This window comes from Suricata suricatta, chromosome 1 (genome assembly GCF_006229205.1).
Source record: "Suricata suricatta isolate VVHF042 chromosome 1, meerkat_22Aug2017_6uvM2_HiC, whole genome shotgun sequence".
Taxonomy (NCBI): Eukaryota; Metazoa; Chordata; class Mammalia; order Carnivora; family Herpestidae; genus Suricata; species Suricata suricatta.
Window position 1 is genome coordinate 183,503,871 of NC_043700.1, and position 20,188 is coordinate 183,524,058.

Below are 20,188 nucleotides of genomic sequence, written 5' to 3' on the forward strand. Positions count from 1 at the left end.
AGAACTTTTGATTTATTCTGTTAGAAACTTTGAGGTCTGCAGTGCAGTGTTCACTATAGTCACCATGCTGTACATGACACCTCCCAGGACTTACTTATTTTATAACTGAAAGTTTGTACCCCATGGTGCCCTGTACCCCTGCCACCCACCCAACCCCACCTCCAGCCTCAGAAACCACCAATCTGGTTTCTGTAGTAGGAGGTGTTTTTTTTTTTTAATACTTATTTAATTTTGGAAGAGCACAAGTGAGGGAGGGGCAGAGAGAGGGGACAGAGGATCCAAAGTGGACTCTGCACTGACAGGCTGACAGCACAGAGCCTGGTGTAGGACTCACACTCACCAACAGCAAGCTCATGACCCGAGCTGAAGCACCCAGGTGCTCCAGTTTTTGTTTTTGTTTAAACTCCACATGTAAGTTCTCTCTGTCTGACTTATTTCACTTGGCATCATGCCCATCCATGTTGTGGCAAAGGGCAGAATTTCCTGCTTTTTTATGGCTGAACAGTATTCCATTATATATACATACCACATTTTCTCTATCCATTCATCCACCGATGGACACTTAAGGTTGTTTCTGAGATGCCGCATCTTTGAATGATGAAAAATAAAAAAATAGTTACCATTCATCAAGTGTTTATTGTGGTAAGGCACTGTCCCAAGCACTTAACATGTACTTCTCGTTTACTCTTTACCATGAACCCGTGAGGCAGCTGCCCGGTCTTCCTCATGGTGGGCAAGGGGGCTGAGGTTAGGGGCAGATTGTCTTTGCAGCCACTGGCAATGGCAATGGCTGACCAGCAGTGCTGGTAATGGGTAGAGCTAGATTCTAAAACCCTCCTCTTCCCTGTACTGACAGCCTCCTGTCAGGCAATACCTGAAGCCTCCCATTTTTTCCTACTGGAAAGCTTTCCTGCCCCTCATCACTGCCAAAAAGCAAGTGATGGTGGCTGACTCCCTTGCTATAGGAATACACAGTCTTTTCTTGTTCTCATCTGGTTAGTCTTCACTTATTTACACAACATGCATGCCCATAATCTTTTGTTTTATGTCTCAATTTGTCTGGAGTTCTGGAAGGGAAGAGTGGTCCTAATAAATGTGAGAAACCAATGCCTACTTTTAAGGGGTTTGCCATCTCTGTGGGGAATTCAGGCTTCTCTGTACATGAGTTAGAACTGATACAGACTCAGGTTCAAGAATGCACATCTTATAATACGCTTCTCTGGGGCAAGGACCCTGTCTTACTCATCTTTGTGCTACCCCCATACAGACAAGGGCTAGAATCTAGACGTGCAGCATATCCTGATGGGTTAATGACTAACGCTAATTAGATGCCAGAGTATTCAGTGCTGATTGGGTCCTGAGGCAACCACTGACCAATTTGTTTCAACAGCCATGTGAGTGAGTAGCTTTCCTGCTCCCCGTCTCTTCCCCAACCTATTGCCAACAGTCTCTGACTTGTTTTCTCTGGCCTTGAAGTTTTCTGCCTTCAAGTTTTATGCTACAAAAGTGAACCCAAACAATGGGGATTTGATAAATGAATATTTGCTAAATGAATGGATAATCTCACTTTCTTATTAAAATCTATTCCAACAGTTAAATCCACTCTGTAATTTTTTTTGACCCAAAGATATCCATTGGATAGGACTTTGCCACACAGTAAATGCAAGAGAAAATCACAGAAGGCACAAATGCTAGTGTGTGGGTAGCATTGGTTGGGACGGTGAGACCCAGCTTGCTCTTGGATTCCCAGAGCACCTTGGCCACCAAAAGCATCTGCCCTACACAGGACAGCTCTCGCTCTAATGGTCACTGAGAAGTACATATTTGGCCTTCCAGGGCAGGGGACCTATCTGAAGGATTGCCGATGGCAGCCCAGAGGAGATCCTTCAAGGGGCTAACAATCCACATCATTTATTCTGGCTCCTAATTTGAAGGTAGCAAATCATATTACACATTTAGGAAGCACCTACTATATGCTAGCCACAGTGAGTCCTGGCCATGTAGCAAAGTAGGTATTATTATCTTCTTATTAGAGATATAGAAACTGAGGTCCCAAATAAGAGAATTAACAAATGTCATGTAGCTTCTAAGTGATAGGTTTTGCATTTAAATTCAGATTTTTCTGACTCCCAAATCAAACCTTGTGTTTAATATAAGGATAGTAACACTGTTTAGCTCCTATGATTGTGGTCAAGATTAATTGAAATAATCCATAGAAAAGGAGTCATCTGCTGCCTAGAGCATAGTAAGTGCTTAGTAAGTTAATATTGTTGGCCTTATCCTTGCTGCTCTGACTCCAGCAGCTTTGGCTGTGCTCTTTGATGAACTGTCTGTCCTCTGTTCTCTGTGTCCACTTTGTTTGCATCCGAAAAGCATCCAGAGGCCCACTGTTGGTTGCAGGGAGGCCAGAGGCTACAATTGCCATTTAGTAATGAAACCTCTCTATCCTGAGGGGGTTGAGAGTATCTTTGTGACATTATCTAAGCAGAAAAAGAGTGATGAAGGTGGTGATAATCATAGCAATAGCTCACATTTATTGAAAACCCCTAACGTCGCTTCTTTTGGGGCATCTCAGTTCTATTCCAACCGCCTGGTGTTTCTAAATGTCTACTCAGATAAGGAAGACCCTTCTTCTCTGCTTTGCTTCTTGCTGAAAACATTTGAGGCATTCTGGGAGGAGACTGGTGGACGGAGTCCAGGCTGACAATAGACCCAACAAAGACAAAGATTCAGCAGCAGGTGGTACCACTTGCACACATATCCCCTGCCAGCCAAAACAACATTCTCACTGACTCCATCCCAGTGGATGGAAATCCAACAGTGACTCATAGTATGCCTGGGAAGAATGCGGAGTAGAGTGGTTTTGGCAAAAAAAAGACAAAAGCAATGGAATGTTTCCACAGTCTAAATTAGCAGGGCTCTCCACATCTCTCTTCCCACTGACATTTCTTTGTGGCAGCTGGCAGAGTAAGACCACTGGCTTTGAAGGTTAAAGTCTTCTTTGCCCAATCATGTGCCCTTGGGCAATTTGCAGGACCTGTCAAAACCTTACTTTTCTCTTTCATAAATTAAAAATCGAAAACTGCTCAAACCAGGGATGATTGTTAAGATTAATGAAGTAATACATCTCATTGACTGGCATTTGTGCTACTCAAGAAATGTTGGTTTCTGTTGGCGAAAGGAGAAGCAATTTTAAGTCAGAGACCTTCCTTTTAAAAAAAAATTAATGTTTTAATTTTATTTTTGGGAGACAGAGAGAGACAGAGAATGAATAGGGGAGGGGTAGAGGGAGGGGGTACACAGAACCCAAAGCAGGCTCCAGGCTCTGAGCTGTCAGCACAGACCTTGACTTGGGGCTTGAACTCACAGACTTCAAGGTCATGACCTGAGCTGAAGTCAGATGCTTAACCGATTGAGCCACCCAAGCACCCCAAAGGCAACTATTTTTTAAGCAGTATTTAGAATTTACCTTCTTGGTGGTGCTGAGAAATGCATTTCCTTGGTGGCACCCCTTCTGGGTTCTAGATCTGTGTTTTCAGAATAATCTCATCTATGCGGCTAGAGAAACTGCCCAAGGAAATAACTTCTAAGCAATTTCTAAGACTTGAAGGCTGATATCAGGTACCTGGGAAAATAGGTGTGAGGTGGGGTAGAGGAGGCTTTCCAAGCAGAGCTAACAGCTTGAGGAAAAGCCTGGAACTGAGACAGAACAGAATACCTTGGAGAAACTAGGAGAAAGATGGCGGGGAGCAGAATAGTGTGAGAAATGCAGGTGGAGAAGGAGGGAGAGGCTGATCACAGGAGTGGAAAGGCTGTGTGGATCTTGGACTTTATCTGAACACTAATAAGAAGCAAGTGAAGAGTAAGATTGGGAGTGGCAGGACCAAGCATACCGTTTTAAAAGGTCTCTTAGGGACGCCTGGGTGGCTCAGTCAGTTAAGCATCCAACTTCGGCTCAGGTCATGGTCACACAGTTCGTAAGTTCAAGCCCTGTACTGGGCTCTGTGTTGATAGCGTGGAGCCTACTTTGGGCTTTCTCTCTCCTCATCTCTCTGCCCCTCACCTGCTTGCTCTCTCTCTCGAAAATAAATAAACATTTACAGAAAAAAAAAAAGGTCTGTTGGACTGCCATGTCAAGAAGGATTGAGGTAGGCAAGAATGAAGGACTATGGTAGACAGCACCTTTGGGCAAGGAGAGTTAAGAAAACCACGCACCATGGATCATGTTTGTAATAGAACTGGTAACAGGTTTGGTTTGTTCATCTTTTGTTTGGTTGTGGGGATGCGTGTTTTTGCATGTGTGTGATTTCCTTCTAATATGTTTTCCTATTCATAGTTTAGAAAGTTTTTAGCCAAAATACATGTATTCTTTTTTTAACCTCAGAATTTATTTTCTATGCTGTATCTGCTGAGTGTAACTGTCATAGAGAATTATTCATATTTATTTTATATATGTATTCATTAAAGAAAACTTATAGGGGCTCCTGGGTGGCTCAGTTTGTTAAGCATCTGAGTTTGGCTCAGGTCATGATCTCATGGTTAGTGAGTTTGGGCTCTACCTTGGGCTCTGTGCTGACAACTTGGAGCTTGGAGCTTGCTTCAGATTCTGTGTCTCCCCTTCTCTTTCTCTGCCTCTCCCATTTGTATTCTGTCTCTCTCTCTCTCTCTCAAAAATACATAAAAACATTGAAAACTTAAAAAAAAGAAAACTTGTAGAAGATAAAAAGTTGGAAAAAATAAAAGTAAAAAATCTATAGTTCTATTCTTCAGACAACCAGTTACCATTTCAGTTTATTTTTGTTATTTTTTTTTGTTCTGTGTACGTGTGTGCACATGCATAGATCTTTTGTGCTGAGATCTGTAATATTACCTATCATGTTGCTGCTTGCTTTTTCTTTCTTTATAATTGAAATGTACTTGACATATAACATTGTGCAAATTTGAGGTGTAAAACATGTTGATTTGATATATTTATGTATTGTAATATGATCGCCATTATAGCCATAGTTAGCTTTTTTAGAATCTACATATAAGTGATATCATGTAATTTTTCTCTGCCTGACTTATTTCACTTACCATAATGTCTTTAAACTCTATACATGTTGTCACAAAAGGCAGGATTTCTTTCTTTCTAATGGTTGAATAATATTCTATGACATACACCACATCTTTATCCATTCAGCTGTTAATTGGCACTTAGGTGGTCCATATCATGACTATGGTGAATAATGTAGCAATAGATAGTGTAGTACAGATATCCTTCTATATCCTGTTTTCTTTTCCTTTGGGTATATACCCAGAAGTGGGCTTCCTGGATCACTGGCTTACTTTTTCTTTAACCTATTATTATATAATAAGCATTTCTTCTTTGTTATTCTTTGGAACCATTAAGTAGTTGTACTGTAATTCATCAAGTAGTTGTACCATAATTTATTTAATCTCCTTCCCCTCATGATTGGACAATTAAGCTATTTCCATTTTTTCCTGTTATAAATGAAATTACAATGAAAACTTTTGTGCATAAGCCTTTACCCCTATTTAGGATTATTTCCTTAGGATAGATTCCCAGAAATGGAATTACTGGGTCAAAAGATTTGGATGTTTTATGTCTCTCTTGGTGCATGCTGCCAAACTGCTTTCCAAAAGGTTGTGTGAATTTACGCTACCCTATCCCTGTATGAAAACAAAATATAGGGGAATGTGAGCTCCCCAACAGTCAGACCTTAGTCCCTGGAACACAGAACCACAGAATCTTTGATTTGGAAGTAACTTTAAAGGTCAGCAAAGCTGACCTTTCCTGATGTTTTCTCATAGCAGTATGTTTTGTGAAGAGGACATTGAACCTTGTTCCACATTGGTACCGACAACTGTACCATTTTCTGGGCTGGGTGGCCCCAAATTCCCTACACAGCTCCTGCCAGCGATTAAACCGTGGTCGTTTGTAATTTCACAGAACTAGAGCCATGCTGGGTGCATACTGGGTGCTCAGCTGACCTTGGCAGATGGGATGTAGGTGATGAGACACACTGCTTGGGTTGAAGTCATCTTGTTGTCCCCCTAGGTGGACACCAGAGTTGTCCCCCTGGACTGGCCAGGTCTCAAAGATATCAGAGATTACTTTAGTTCTAGGGGTCAGGACATTTAAGGAGATTCCAGAGGATGGCTTGGCTGGGCGAAGAGAGAGTGGAATCCTCTAGGAAGAGAAAAGAGGCTATGTGAAGATCCCGAGGCAGGAGAAGGTGTTGGCAATTCTAGCAATGAAAAGAGAGTGGTTTGGGGCTTACAAAGGGCAAGGTGTTCTACAATAGAGGCAGAGAAATAGATGAGATCATATCATTTCAGGGCTTGAAGACTTTAGATTGTGTCTTAAGAGTAATATGATCCACCGAGTGGGGGAAACTGTCATCTTTGTTGTTCTTAAAGTGGTTCTCTGGCTGTGGTGTGGACAGTGGATGAGAGAGGGCTTGGGAGAGGAGATGAGTGACCAGTCGGGAGATTGACACAGCCAGTCAGGCACTGTGGGGCCAGGGGATACAGAGAGGAATGGAGAGGCTTTAAACATAGTTTTGTTTAACTTTTAATGGATCAGACATAGTGTCTCATGGGAACCCCTCTGACCTGGTCAACACCAGCTAGCTCTGGAGCATCCTCTATCTGCCCTGTTGCCCGCCCCCACTCCCTCAGCCTATTATTGCACTGGTGATGGTTTTCACTTCATCTTGTTTACTTTCTCTCTGGACTGTGAGTTATCTATTGTTTATTGTTTTGCTCACTGTTGCACTACTACCACTTAGAACACTACCTGCCACGTGATAAATGATTTGAAAATGTGTTGAATTGGTGCATTACTGTGAGCCAGTCGTTGCACAGAGCCACTGTGCACTGCTTTGTGTGCTATACTCAGTAATCCCGTGAGGTGATTGGTATTTCATCCCCATTCTACAGAAGAGGAAACAAAGGCATAAAGGGCTGATTGCCTTTATCACATTCATGCAATTATGAAGCGCTAGAGCCGTGGCTCAAATTCAGGGTTGTTGGTGCCAAAGACCATGTGCAAGAACACCCAGCTACCTTCCTGCCCACACCATCTACCGGGCTTCCACGTTAGGGAAGCAAGGCTCTTGCTTGGGTCATCACCAAATAAGAAATCCTGGGACAATGCAGTAGGTAGCAAGTAGGTGTACATGAACTCAACCCAACTTAGACAGTGTAGACATGCAATGGAATATTGTTCAGCTATGAAAAAGGAATGAAGTACAGATATATGTGACAACATGCAAGAACCTTGGCAACATTATTATAAGTGAAGGAAGCCAGACACAAAAGGCCACATTTTACATGTGTCCATTTGTATGAAATATCTAGAATGCATAAATCTGTAGAGACAGGAACAGATTGGTTGCCAAAGGCTGGAGGGGGGCATAAGACACGGAAAGTGATGGCTTAATGGTTATGGGGGCTTTGTTTTTGCATGAAGAAAATTTTTTGGAACTTGTTAGAGGTAGGTAGGCTGTAGCCATTTAATGTAATGCATTAAATTTCATCAAATTGTTTACTTTAAGATGGTGAATTTTATATCATGTAAGTTTCACCTCCATAAAAAGTAATGCATGGAAATGAAATGCACTAGCTCCAGGCTAGTGGTTAACTAAAGAGCAAGGAAAGGATCAAAATGGAGCCTTAGGCAAACATATAATTTTTTATTTTCTATAAAGATAAATAAACTTATTTCTTTATAAAAGATGTGAAATTTAAAAACCTAGCATTATTTGTGTTAATGCTGGAATTCTTCCAAATAGAGAAGGGGAGCTAAGTCAAAACAAAGTGCCATAGCTGAGCATGAAGGCAGAGTTGGCCAAATTTCAGCCTAATTCTCCATATACTAAAGCCTCTGACTTTAATGTAAAAGGAGAGACTTCTGGTCATTAGACTTAGATGCCATGTGTGGCCAAAGTTCCCATCTTAAAATGAATGCAATGTCCATGTGAGATCTGACAAACTACAAATATCAACTTCCCTTAATTAGTCTCTGTTCCCTCAGATGGAGAAGTCTGAGACACAAGAGCACAGTGCATGGAGGGCTGAGGGCTCCCAATGGAGCCTCCATAAAATGTCATGCAAAGAGTTAGTGCATCAACAGAGTAGCTGCTCAGGCTTGCAGGAAAGTGGAACCCCCACATCAACACTTAGTGAGGGGCCCCGGGACTCTGCCTGGGCTGCACCATTGTGCACATGTCCATGTGACTAACTTCTAGAAGCACCACTTGGGTGGGCTTTGTTTGCCTCCATTTTGTAGCTGAGAAAATGGAGGCTTAGGTGAAGAACCTGTCCAAGGTCATGGAGGCAACAAGACAGAGCTGGGATTCCTACACTGCCTGTCTGTGCCAGAGCCTATGTTTATTGCAATGCTCTCCACACAAGAACAGAGCCTGCACATAGAAATTGCTGGATAAGCACTTGCTTAATAAACAAATGAATGATAGCAAACAAATAGTTTTTAATGGCCAAATGGTTTGGCAAAGATGCACAGAATTCAAACCAGCTAGAGGACAAGCATGTTCATAGACTGGACAAATACAAAGTTGTTCCTAAGGTACAACCTTTTAGGAATGCAAAATTTATGTTGATATATACATATGAAGAATCTGAAAATTATGCCACCCTTTGCCTTGACACTTCTACTCTTATGATTTAATTTGAAGAAAAAATTTAAGAATGTAGGCAAAGCTATATGTATAATGATGCTCTTATTTGGTTATAAATGATTTCTTCTGTGATTATAGATGGGTTAAGTCAATGGCACATCAACAAAAGGACCATTTTGCAGCCACTAAAACCTATGTTCTACAAAAATATTTAATGAAAAAGGCAAACATTTATTATATGTTAATTAAGGAAAAAGTAGGCTGCCAAATAGTGTCTCTAGTGTTGAAACATTCATTTTGGCTTTAAAAAATAATATATGTATCACAAAGATGAGAGGCTTCAATACCAAAATACTAATGTGGCTTTATTGATGTGTGGAGGAGTCATGAGTGATTTATAGTTTCAACTTTCATTTCTGTTGTAGTCTCCAAATTTCCATGAGAGCCAATAAGCATATTCCTTCTGGTTTTAAATAGTCAACAAATGAATGGTACATCAAAACAAAACAAAACAAAAAAACTGTCTACCCACCCAATGGACAGGATCATGTACAGATAGAAGGAATGTCCTTTTTCTCAAAGCCATAAAACATTGATAACATAAGCGATTATTTATGGTTATTTATCTCAGTGTATTTTGTCTTCCCCCTCTATTTTCCCTCCCTCTTCCTTTTTTTCCTCTTTCTTTTTTCCTTTCTGCCTCTTTCTTTCTTCCTTCCTGTTTCTTTTCTTTTCTTCCTTCCTTCCTTCCTTCTTTCTTTCTTCCTTCCTCCCTCCCTCCCTCCTTTCCCTTCCCTTCCCTTTCTTTCCTTCTTCAATATACAACTTTAGCTCCTTCTCTTCCTGGTGCCAGATTTAATTAAAGACTTGATTAAAGACCCAAATTCTCTTCTTCTACACTTTCTCATTGAGGAATTTGAGAGCAAAGAGTCTTGTATTTTAGACATCTGGGAATGGCCAGGATTTTGGATCAGTTTTGTGAAAAGATGTATTTGTTCAGTTGAGCAAGTGTGAAACAAATGCTTTCAGCATGTCTATTAATCTTAGTGGTCTGAGTGATGTAAGGGTATGCTCACTCATGTTTTATGATGTTTGGTTTCATAAAAATATGTTTGGTTTCAAGGCATTGGCCCCTGTTCTCTGTTGACTGGGAACAAATTTGGAGTATGGAAGGCATCTTGAATTTTTTCCCAAACCTAGTTTGTTTTTTAATCATCAACTGGAACTCTGTGATGGTTATGACTAACACATTTGTGAGTTCATGAAAACATTTATTTTAGTAGAAAAAAAAACCCCAATAGAACAAGAGTGCCCTACACTAGGTTTTGCCAAAAGGCTCCTGCTGGATGGTTTTAGGGTTATAGTCAGATGGCTGTTGCTGCTTATCAAACTGAGAAGAAATGGGTGCAGCTCCATTTAGGACATGGATTGTAAAAGGTAACAGAGGAAAAACAAAAGGAGTTTCTGGTTGGGTTGGGGAAATGAAGCCTGATTTATAGTAGCTGTGACACAGGAGGAATTCTCTTTGGATTACACTAGAGTTGATGTTGATAATGTGCCCAATGGCATAAAATTAGTGCCCTCAAGAGCTGTGTTAGAGTATTCTATATCTTAATCAAGCTTCAGAACTCTGAGATGGCAGGGGGCAATGCTTATGTTGTAATGTTCAGTGCAAAGGTCCCAACTTAGAAATGCGTGCATAGGATTATGTAAGGAGAAAAAAAGAAATAAGGAAAAACCACTCTACATAAAAAAACAGAAAAATATAACGGAATGTTTCCTGCTTTTTCACAATCTTGGAACTATTTTGGTTATTCTCTACCTTTCTCTACTTTCTGAAATTCTTAATGATCATGCATTATTTTTATGATAAAAGACTCAGTCCTTCATCCAACATGCAGGTGTCAATATGCAAGGTTAGAGACTTAAAGATGATTTAGCCAATTATTTGTCATGAAGAAGTTTATAACACTCTTAGGAAGAGAGACAAATCGATAAGAAGTGAACAGTTGCCATGAAGGAGATATTTTCAAGATCAAAGTGTGAATCAAAAAAGTAATGGTATTATATTTACATGCAGGATCAAATTTTAAAAATAATTAAGTGCATATGACCATAATGTCAGGGTCCTGTGTGCATGAAAGAACATGATCTCTTTGTGTCTAGGTTGTTCTGTATAGTTATATGCATTTAGACGGAGGTGCACACCAGTGTTGGGGTTGGGGCTTTCCAGCTGGTCAATTTGGGAAATGTCATGAATCCATTCCTCTGACTCCTTGTCTCCATCTACAGAGGCTGTAACTTCACTGATGTAGCTCTTGAATTCTATAATATTAATGCGTGGTTACCTTGCCCCCCTGGATCCTGTGTTTCAGATGGACAATCTTCCTTTTTAATTTTAACAGTCACTGAAATATATCACTTTTAGCAGGAAGTATAGTAATAAAGAGCTCAACAAATTAGTTAGAAATCATTTCCCAGAAAGAGAACATGGGCTTTGGATTGGGTCTCAAGGGGTTTTCTAAAGAGATAGTGCATTAACTTGGACTTAAGAGTTGTTTGCTTTGGCTGTACTGGACTTTTTGGGGTGTTTGTTACTTTTTAGCAACTCATCCATGTTGTAAGTGGTTGAGTTTGCTCACATTGGTTACCTCCAGGTCAAAGAAGTGTTATTCATTTGTTACACAAACAATTATTTAGTGTCTACTATGTGCCTGGCCTGTTCTCAGGCCTGGGGTGATCGCAGTCTGCCACAGACAAGATTCTTACCTTTGGGGAGAGATAGATAACAAACATGTAACAAATAAATGAATAAGGAAATGGTGCTAAAATGCCATTTTAGAGTGGTAGTGGAAAGGTTGTGTGCACATTGCTTGTGTGGCTCATTTTGATCGGTTTTATCACCAGTTGCCTGGGCAGGGTGGGTACGCCTGGGATTTGGTGTCTCTCTTACCTGGGTCTCAATCATAAGCCTGGTGCCCACTAGCATTGCTAGCTGTGTGACCTCGGGAAAGTTACATAACTAATCTGAGCCTCTCAGCTCTGTGTTGGGGACAAGGAAGCTCCCTGCCAGTTGTGCTGTGATAATGAAATGGATTAAGAGAAGGATGTGGATCATATTAGCTGCTCAGAAACAGAATGGTTGGCACACGTTCTTTTAATGCTGCCTCCATCCTTATTGCTGGTTCTGCCAGCAATAAGGCAGAATAGCTGTCTGACAGCTTTTCCTTCTTGTATCATCTCCAAAAAATAGCTCGGCAGGTACACTCATGGCTTTCTGAGCTGTCTTTTAGCTTTAGTTACTTCTCAGGTAAGGTAAACTGAGTAACGACCACCCAAAGATGTCCACGTTGTAACCCCCAGCACCTGTTAATATGCTCCCTTACTTGGCAAAGGAGCTGCGCAGATGTGTTGAAGGTCCTAGTCTTGTGAGAGAGAGAGCATTCTGAGTTATCCAGGCGCGTCCCCTGATGACAAGTCAAGGGTCCTTACTAGAGGGAGGCTGGAGGCTCAGTGTTACATATCGAGAGGGTGATGTGAGGATGGAAGCAGAGGGAGTGAGAGAAGGGGGTGTCATCTGATGGCTCTGAAGGTGGAGAAAGAGACAAAGAACGTAGCCTCTAGAAAAGAAAAGGCAACGGCACAGCTTCTCCCCTAGAGCCTCCGAGAGGAACACAGCCCTCTGAACCCTTTTAGACTTCTCACCTCCAGAGCTGTAGGGTAAGACCTACACTGATTAAAGCCACTAAGTTTGTGGCCATCTCTTATAGCAGCAACAGGAAACGAAAGCAGGGGAAGCCTGCCTGAGTCCCAGGCAAGGTGAGAGAGTAGGGGACTCTGGAGCTGCTCAACAGAATGATTTCTAAAGCCAGCACACTAAGCTCACAGCCCGGCTCATCCCCTACTAACTGTGACCTTGAGAAAATGCCAGTCTCTGTGGCTCAGTGTGCCTTCTATAAAGTGGGATGAAAGCTAACATACATTATGGATATGATATATTAGAACATCGGCACATGGTAAGTGCTCAGTAAATAGAAGTTGTTGTTGATATAAACAAGTTCTTACTGAAATGCATTCCTGTTTTTCTGAAATCATGGAGAATGATTACGGCGTTGGCATCAAGGTGTTGGTAGGAGCTCACCACATAGTTGTTGAACAGTGTCAAAGGATTGTTTTAGTTAGGGCCCGTGTTCATTTCCAAGGACTTTTCCCACCGCCCCCGTGAGGCCAAGGGCAGTTCTTTCTTTTCCCTTCCTGCTCACATGTGGACAATGAGATTCAAATGAAATGATGACACTGATGCTCCTCAAAGCTCTGTGTTGTCTCCTGCTTGAAATTCAAAATTGATGTTGAAGTTGTCACAGCCAAATAAAATGTGGTCCTGTGAACTTTTGCATTTCTGTTAGTCTCTGGTCGGCCATAGGCTGCTTGTTTCTGCTCTGCGAAAAAAAGTTATTCCCCTGATAATTCTGAAAACCAGAGAAAGCGTTCGTTCACATGAAATCGTTATTTTTCTAAGTTTATCCATTTAGGATAATACTGTTCTCTAATGTGATTTCGTATTTGAAAAACAGAAGACACATTTGTGTGAATTTAGCTTAAGGAAATAGTTTTTAATTCAGCAGAAGTACCTACATACAAAAGTGCTCATTGCGGCGATATTAAAAACAGCAAAAAAAGAGGAATACACGGAAATGTTAGACAATAGGGGACTGTTAAATATATTTTGGTATAGTTCCTCAGTGGAATATTTTTCAGCTAGTTGAAAGTGTGGCTATAATGACTTTACCATTACGGGGAAGATATTTGCAAAATACTGATAGGAGAAGAATCAAGACAAAACGGTGTTTAGTGTGAATAAAGAGCTTATGATGATTATAATACCCATCAACAGCCTAGCAGATAACATAAAAAAATACTGACATCCCTTGTGTCCATGCAATGGAACTGTGAATTTTTTCTCCCCTCTATTTCCAAATATCTAGTAATATAGTTAATTACACATTTAAGGAAAAATTAGCTAAAAAACCATAAAGCAATAAGCCAAAGCTTCACAATAGTGTGGAAGATGTCCACGAAAATCATGAATGCACACATTTACAAGTCAAATGAAAATGCACAAGAGGTTCTAATTTCCTAGATTAGGGCTGATTGCAGGAACCCCGTGGTGCGAAATCTTGGCTATTAGCACTTCGCAGGGCATGTGGAGACCATCCTAACACATACATTTCTTGCTCTAAGTCAGCTGAATGGGTTTCAGGAAACAAAGGAAAGTTTTGCTCTCCAAAACAATTCAATTCTGATTAAATCAGTAACCTCCATTCCAGCTCAGGGGCTCTGGAGAAATGAAAGAAGATCTGTCATTTACAGAGGGCCTGCTATGTGCCAGCCTCTGTGCTGAGTGCTTTGAGTTTATTGTCTCCATTTATCCTCACGGGTCTGTGAAGTGGGTCCTATTGTATGGATTTAACAGAACAGATGCTCAGAAAAGTGAATTCTGATTGGCTGGGGCAGCGGCCGGCTCAGACTCTGGGCTGTCACGTGCACAGCTGACAGGACACTGGCTTCTGAGGCTGCCCGGAGACACTCCAGAGGATTCTGTATAATCCTCTGTTTTTCAGGGACCCAACAGTGTTTCTCCCTAGATTCATCACTCCCTACCATGGCTGTGCATGGGGAGGTAAGTGTAGTTTAGCTTTAAATAGGCAGGACACAACGTGTTTGGGAAAGTCTTATAATAAAAAGCACATATAGTGAAAATAAGCCTTCCTTCTTCATCCACCTGTCATTCCGCAGTTTGTCTTCCTTGAGAAAACCACTGTAAGTGGAGAACACTAATAAATGTAGGTCTTAGGGACCCATTCCTAAGTTTTGATGATCTGGAGTCTCCTAAGTTTGCCCCAGAGCCTGGACTTCTAACAAGCATCCTAGATAATTTGGATGCAGGGTCTGGGGCTGAAGACCACTGCTCCTGTGATACAGTTCTAGCCAGTTTAATAAAAAATAAAAGATTCAAGCTGCATATGTCAACAGTATTTCAGCTCATACAGGCTCTCAGGAATATAGCTTTTGTTGGTTTTATGGACTTTTATTTTTCAAGTTCTGGAGGCAGCAAAGTCCAAGATCATGGTGCAGGCCATTTCAGTTCCTGTTGAGAACCTTTTTCCTGGCTTACAAATGGCCACTTCTTGTCACAACCTCACAGCAGATCAGAGCTCTGGTCTCTCTTCCTCTTCTTATAATGACACTAGTCCCATCACGGAAGCCTCGCTCTCATGACCTCGTTTCAACCTTATTATCTCCGAAAGACCCACCTCTACTACTGTCACAATGGCGAGTAAAGGTTTCAACAGACGGATTTCGGTGGGGATACAACATTTAGCTGTAGCTTTGGGTCCAGTCTGATCTGCCATGTTGAACTGAGAGCTCCTTTCAAGTTATTTTGATTGTCAGGCTTTATTTCCCTCATCTATGAGGTAAGCTGATTGGACCAGCTCAAGGGTATCCAAAGTGCTCTCCTGGGAAACCTAGAGCATTCCTGGGGGCTGAGATGCAGAAGGGGTGTTGATGACTGAATAGGCAGGTTTCTATCTCAGTAGGATAGCCCTTCCCCTGGCCCCAACAACTCATTATTCAGTACGAGCAACTCTCTCTTATCTATCTTCTATCTATTATCTATCTATCTATCTATCTATCTATCTATCTATCTATCCATCCATCTATCTATCTACCTACCTATCATCTATCTATCTAACATCTATCTATCAATCATCTTTTTAGAATTAAACTTCAGACTGTTCAGATTTCACCAGATTTTCCACTAATGCTCTTTTTTTCTTTTCCAGGATCCAATCTAAGATATCATGTTGCATTTAGTGTCCTATTTGGTTTTGTCTCTGATTAAAATTTTATTCATATCAGTGGTTCCGGAATAACAACTGAAATAAATCTTGGCTATCCCCTGGGCTAAGTGCTGGCTAGTTGTCTTCTGCTTGTATGGCTTGAGGCTGACAGTATGTTTGAGGACTGACTGTGACGTAGGGGAACAAACACAGTCTTTGGGGGGCAGGCCAAGTTGGTCTAACTTTTGCCCTCCAGAAGATATTGGACAATTCCCTGAGCCTCCTTGAACTTCTGGATTCTCATCTGTAAAATGGGAGAGGAATGCCTAATTTGCACATTCTGAAGATAAAGTGACTTTCGCGAGGTACAGCCGTAAGAAGCGTTCTGCCGGCGGTGGCCACTGGCTCTCAAGTCAGAAGACACCTGTGCCTCCTCACTGCGCACCGTTTGTGCAGCCATCCAGGGACTTGTCCCTGTGACTGCCGAAACTCTTAACCATTTCCATGTGCCTGGAATAATATTTAACAGCAGCCTGTTCTTCCGCTCAAAAAAAAAAAAATCTGATATCTAATGTTTTGATCGTACTGTTGAGATGGGATTTAAAACATGATTCCTAGTTCAGCTGTTCCAAAGTGGAAAAAGATTACATAATTAGTACATGTTGATCATAAAAAAGTAGGTTGTATGGATAAACAAAAGGAAGAAAATAGAAATCAGCTGTAACCATCAGACCACCCAGAAATAACCTTGTTATCATTTTGGGATCTACATCTGGAAAGATACATATTCTAGTCCTCTCTTCTTTTTAAAACTGCACTATTCCATACATTACTTTTTTTGGAATTGTATTGTCATTTACTCCATATTTACTCACATTTCCATATTAGAAAATCTAAATCTGGAATGTAATTTTTAAACTGTATTGTATGGATGAATTGAAATTGTCTTAGCGAATTCTCTATTGTTGAATGGTTTGGTGGTTTCAATTTCTGCTTTTGCCAATAACATCACAATATATGCATCTCTCTAGCAAGATCTGTGTGCACCATTTTCCAATTTGGAAGTCTGAAGCTGGCAGCTGTCACACGGGACCCACACCCTCTTTTTCTCTTACTTCCCTTTGCAGATTCTCCTGTACTGTCTGTGCACGTATGTGCAGTTTGAGCATGGTGGTGTACTGTCCATGCATGTGTGCACTGTCTGGACATGCGTAGGTACTGTGTGCATGCGTGTGCACTGTCCATGCATGCGTGGGTTCCTGGGGGAACTGTATGCTCTTTTGAGGGCAGTGAGCACATGCTCTCTTTCTTTTCTCCTCTCTAGTATATAGCCCTGTGGCCCTCTACACTCAGCCCGTTACCCCAAACTTGTTTCCCATTGCTTGTTCGGCTTGGATATTTGACGTTTGCGTTTTTAACTCTGGTCCACATCCTCACTCATGCAAGAGAGATCTACTGAGAACTTTTTATTTTTTACTTTTCAAAATTTTTTTGTTAATAGTTTATTACCAAGTTGCTCTTCCACACAAAGTGCCCCTCTTCATGACCATCACCCCCCCCTACTTCTCTGTCCCACCCCCCCTTCAGCCCTCAGTTTGTTCTCAGCAATCAAAAGTCTCTCTTGCCAAATCATGAGAGACTTTTGAATACTGAGAACTTTTGATCTGCAAAGCATGGACCCCGGAGCTGGGAAACAGGGCAAATGAGACAGAAAGTGGTCGTGCCCTGGGGGAGCGGCACTGGAGAGCGGTGGGCAGACCTCAAGCCAGGGAACACGGGCAGTGATGGTTTCAAGCAGCCATAAGTGGTAGGAGGACAGGAAAGCAAGTGGGAGGATGGGGGGTCTCCGGGAGGGGCTCAGAGGAAGGTTCTCTAAGGAGACTCTCGCTGGGCAGAGGTCTGGGTGGCGCCAAGGTGTGGCCGGCGACTGCGACTGCGGGAGCCAGCAGCCCCTGCGGAGGAGAAGCCGCTCTAAGTTCGCTGTAGCAGGAGCAGCTGGGCTGCGGGGCTGGACAGGAGCTACCGCGCTGGGCCTCAGAGGCCATGGGGAGGGGTTCAAATTTTATTTATTTGAGGGCAGTAGGAAAGGAGAGTGATCTGGTTTTCTTTCTTTCTTTTTAGAATTTTACTTTTTAAGTTTATTTATTTATTTTGAGAGAGAGAGAGCCTGAGTGAGGGAGGGGCAGAGAGAGAGAGAGAGAGAGAGAAAGAGAATCCAAAACCAGCACTGCATTGTCAGTGCAGAGCCCTGCATGGGGCTCGAACTCACAAACCATGAGATCATGGCCTGAGCTGAAATTAAGAGTCAGACACTTAACTGACTGAGCCACCCAGGTGCCTTTGGTTTTCATTTTAAAAAGATCACTCTGCTAAAACTTTATGCTAAACCAATATTATCCAGATGATAAACACTCAGGAGGGAGAGTGATAACTCCTTAACAGATATAGGCCAGGAGGAAGGGACAGGGTTTTCTGAGCTGGTTCCTGAGCTTTCCCCATTTCTTCTTGTGGCAGATTCTGTTATTAAATCGATACCCAGGAATTGTGGGATCACTATGTTGTGCGCCTGAAACTAACGTAAGATTGCATGTCAACTCTACCTCAATAACTATAATTAAAAAATCAATATCCATTTCCCCTCTATATTTTATTATTCAGTTGATTTTATTTATAGCTTTTTTAAAAAACGGTTCAGAGCATTAAGCCATTGCATTTCCCCATTTTCTAACTTGCAAACAGATACCTTACATGAACATATTTTTTAAAAATTACCAAATTAGATACATCCAAAATGCAACCCCTCTCTCTTTGCTACCAGAATTCTGATTTTTGTCAGGTGCCAATATAGACTTCCTTCCCAGCCTCTTTTGCAGGTAGCCTTGGGAAGCATGTGACATAATTCTAGCTAATCGGGTATAAGAAAACACTGGAGCACTCCGGAAGGGCTTCTGTCTTCCCTCAGGAGACGACGCAATCAGCACATCCCCGCCTCCTCCTCTGCCTGTGACCAGAACAGAGGTGATGTCTCAAGCACAGAGCCATCTCGCTCTCATTCGAGGACAAACATGAGAATGAAAGAGAACATCTTAAGGATGCCAGGGTGGGAAGAGAGAAACAGCCTAGGTCTCCGATGGCTTGAATGAGCAGCTCAACAATTAATGCCAGCAACCCCCTGAGTTTTCATTATGGGAAGGAGTAAAACCCCCACTAGTTAAAGCGGCTGTTCCTTAGGTCTCCTGTTTGTTGTAGCCAAAGCATTCCGAACTGATACATTTATCACCTTGGCAAAGTAGGAACTGACTTTCTTAGTAATTCCACACTATATTACACAAGTCATTAAAGTATTGAGTAAGTCATTGTATTTTAAAGTTGAAACAATCACCAAACCTAACTTGGGCAACTTGTGTGTTATGTATTCGAGCTCATGATCTCAATGCTATGGATGTGCTATTAAATTGCCACATGATGTAAAAATGCTCTCTATCATGCTGTGCAGATGTCCTTTACCTGAGAGATGGCCATGCTGGAGGCTTTCCTTCTCTCTCAGACTGTTCAGTTCTCATTAGGGTCACACGCCACCCTTACTCCAGCCAAGCTGGCTCTGACCACTATTTTATTTTGTTATATATATATATATAAATTATATATATATATACATATATTTAATGTTTATTTATTCTTGAGAGAGAGAGAGAGAGAGACAGAGCATGAGCAAGGGAAGGGCAGAGAGAGAGGGGGAGATACAGAATCCAAAGCAGGCTCCAGGCTCTGAGCCATCAGCACAGAGCCTGACATGGGGCTTGAACCCATGAACTGTAAGATCATGACCTGAGTCGAAGGTGGTTGTTTAACCAAATGAGCCACCCAGGTGCCCCATCTGACTGCCATTTTAAGGTCCCAAGTGCACATCTCTGATCAGGAAACATACTATTTCAGTGATGCTGGTCATTGATCCACGCAAGTGCCTCTGTGACATTCCCTTTTGATGGTGAAATTACTGAGGGGCAGTCGTCTCCCTGGCATAATCCTTTGAAATTACTATTAATTTGAGAAGGAGTATGATAAGCACCTACTCTATTCTAGGGATATTATGAAGTGCTTTATAAAAATTATCTGTAATCCAAAATTAATCCTCACCACAATTTGCAGACTCGAAATGATTTTCCTGATGAAAATCAAGACCCAGAAAAATTAAGTCATTTACCCCAAATTCCTAAGGCTCAGTAAATGGACAAAAGTAACCTGTTCTTGGATATTTACCTGATTCTAAAACCTGTGATCTTTCAGGATCCTTGGGCCCCCATCTAGAGGGTTGCTTGCGGCTTCCCTGACCACATGGAGGAGGAAACACACAGTTTTGGTTTTCACACCATACAGAAAGCATTTCCAGTGGATTGAATGTTGAAGCCCCAAAGTTTTTTTTTTTTTTTTTTTTTTTGGCAGATGTAATTAAGTGAAGGAATTTGAGGGGATGAGATTATCTTGGATTAGGGAGGGTCCGTAATCCAACATGTCCTTAGCAGAGGAGAGTACGGGAGAAGACACAGACAAGAAGCTGATGTGAAGGCAGAGGCTCCAGTCATGCATCTACAAGCCACAGAGCCCGAAGGTTGGGACAGCCACCAGCAGCTAGGACAGAAGCATGGGAGGCATTCTACCTCAGGGTCTCCAAGAGGAACCAAATCAAGCCAACACCTTGAC

General features: G+C 41.7%; 1 protein-coding gene across 3 annotated transcripts in view; it reads right to left on the minus strand.

Moving 5' to 3' along the window:
• C1QTNF7 (C1q and TNF related 7) overlaps window positions 1-20,188 on the minus strand; it is a 104,831-nt gene that overhangs the window by 22,752 nt on the left and 61,891 nt on the right. The window contains exon 2 of one of the 3 annotated variants that reach the window (XM_029948572.1): window positions 527-588. The exons of the other annotated variants lie outside the window; for them this stretch is intronic. The gene's annotated coding sequence lies outside the window, so the exon portion shown is untranslated. The remainder of the gene's footprint in view (window positions 1-526; window positions 589-20,188) is intronic. 3 annotated transcript variants of the gene reach the window in all.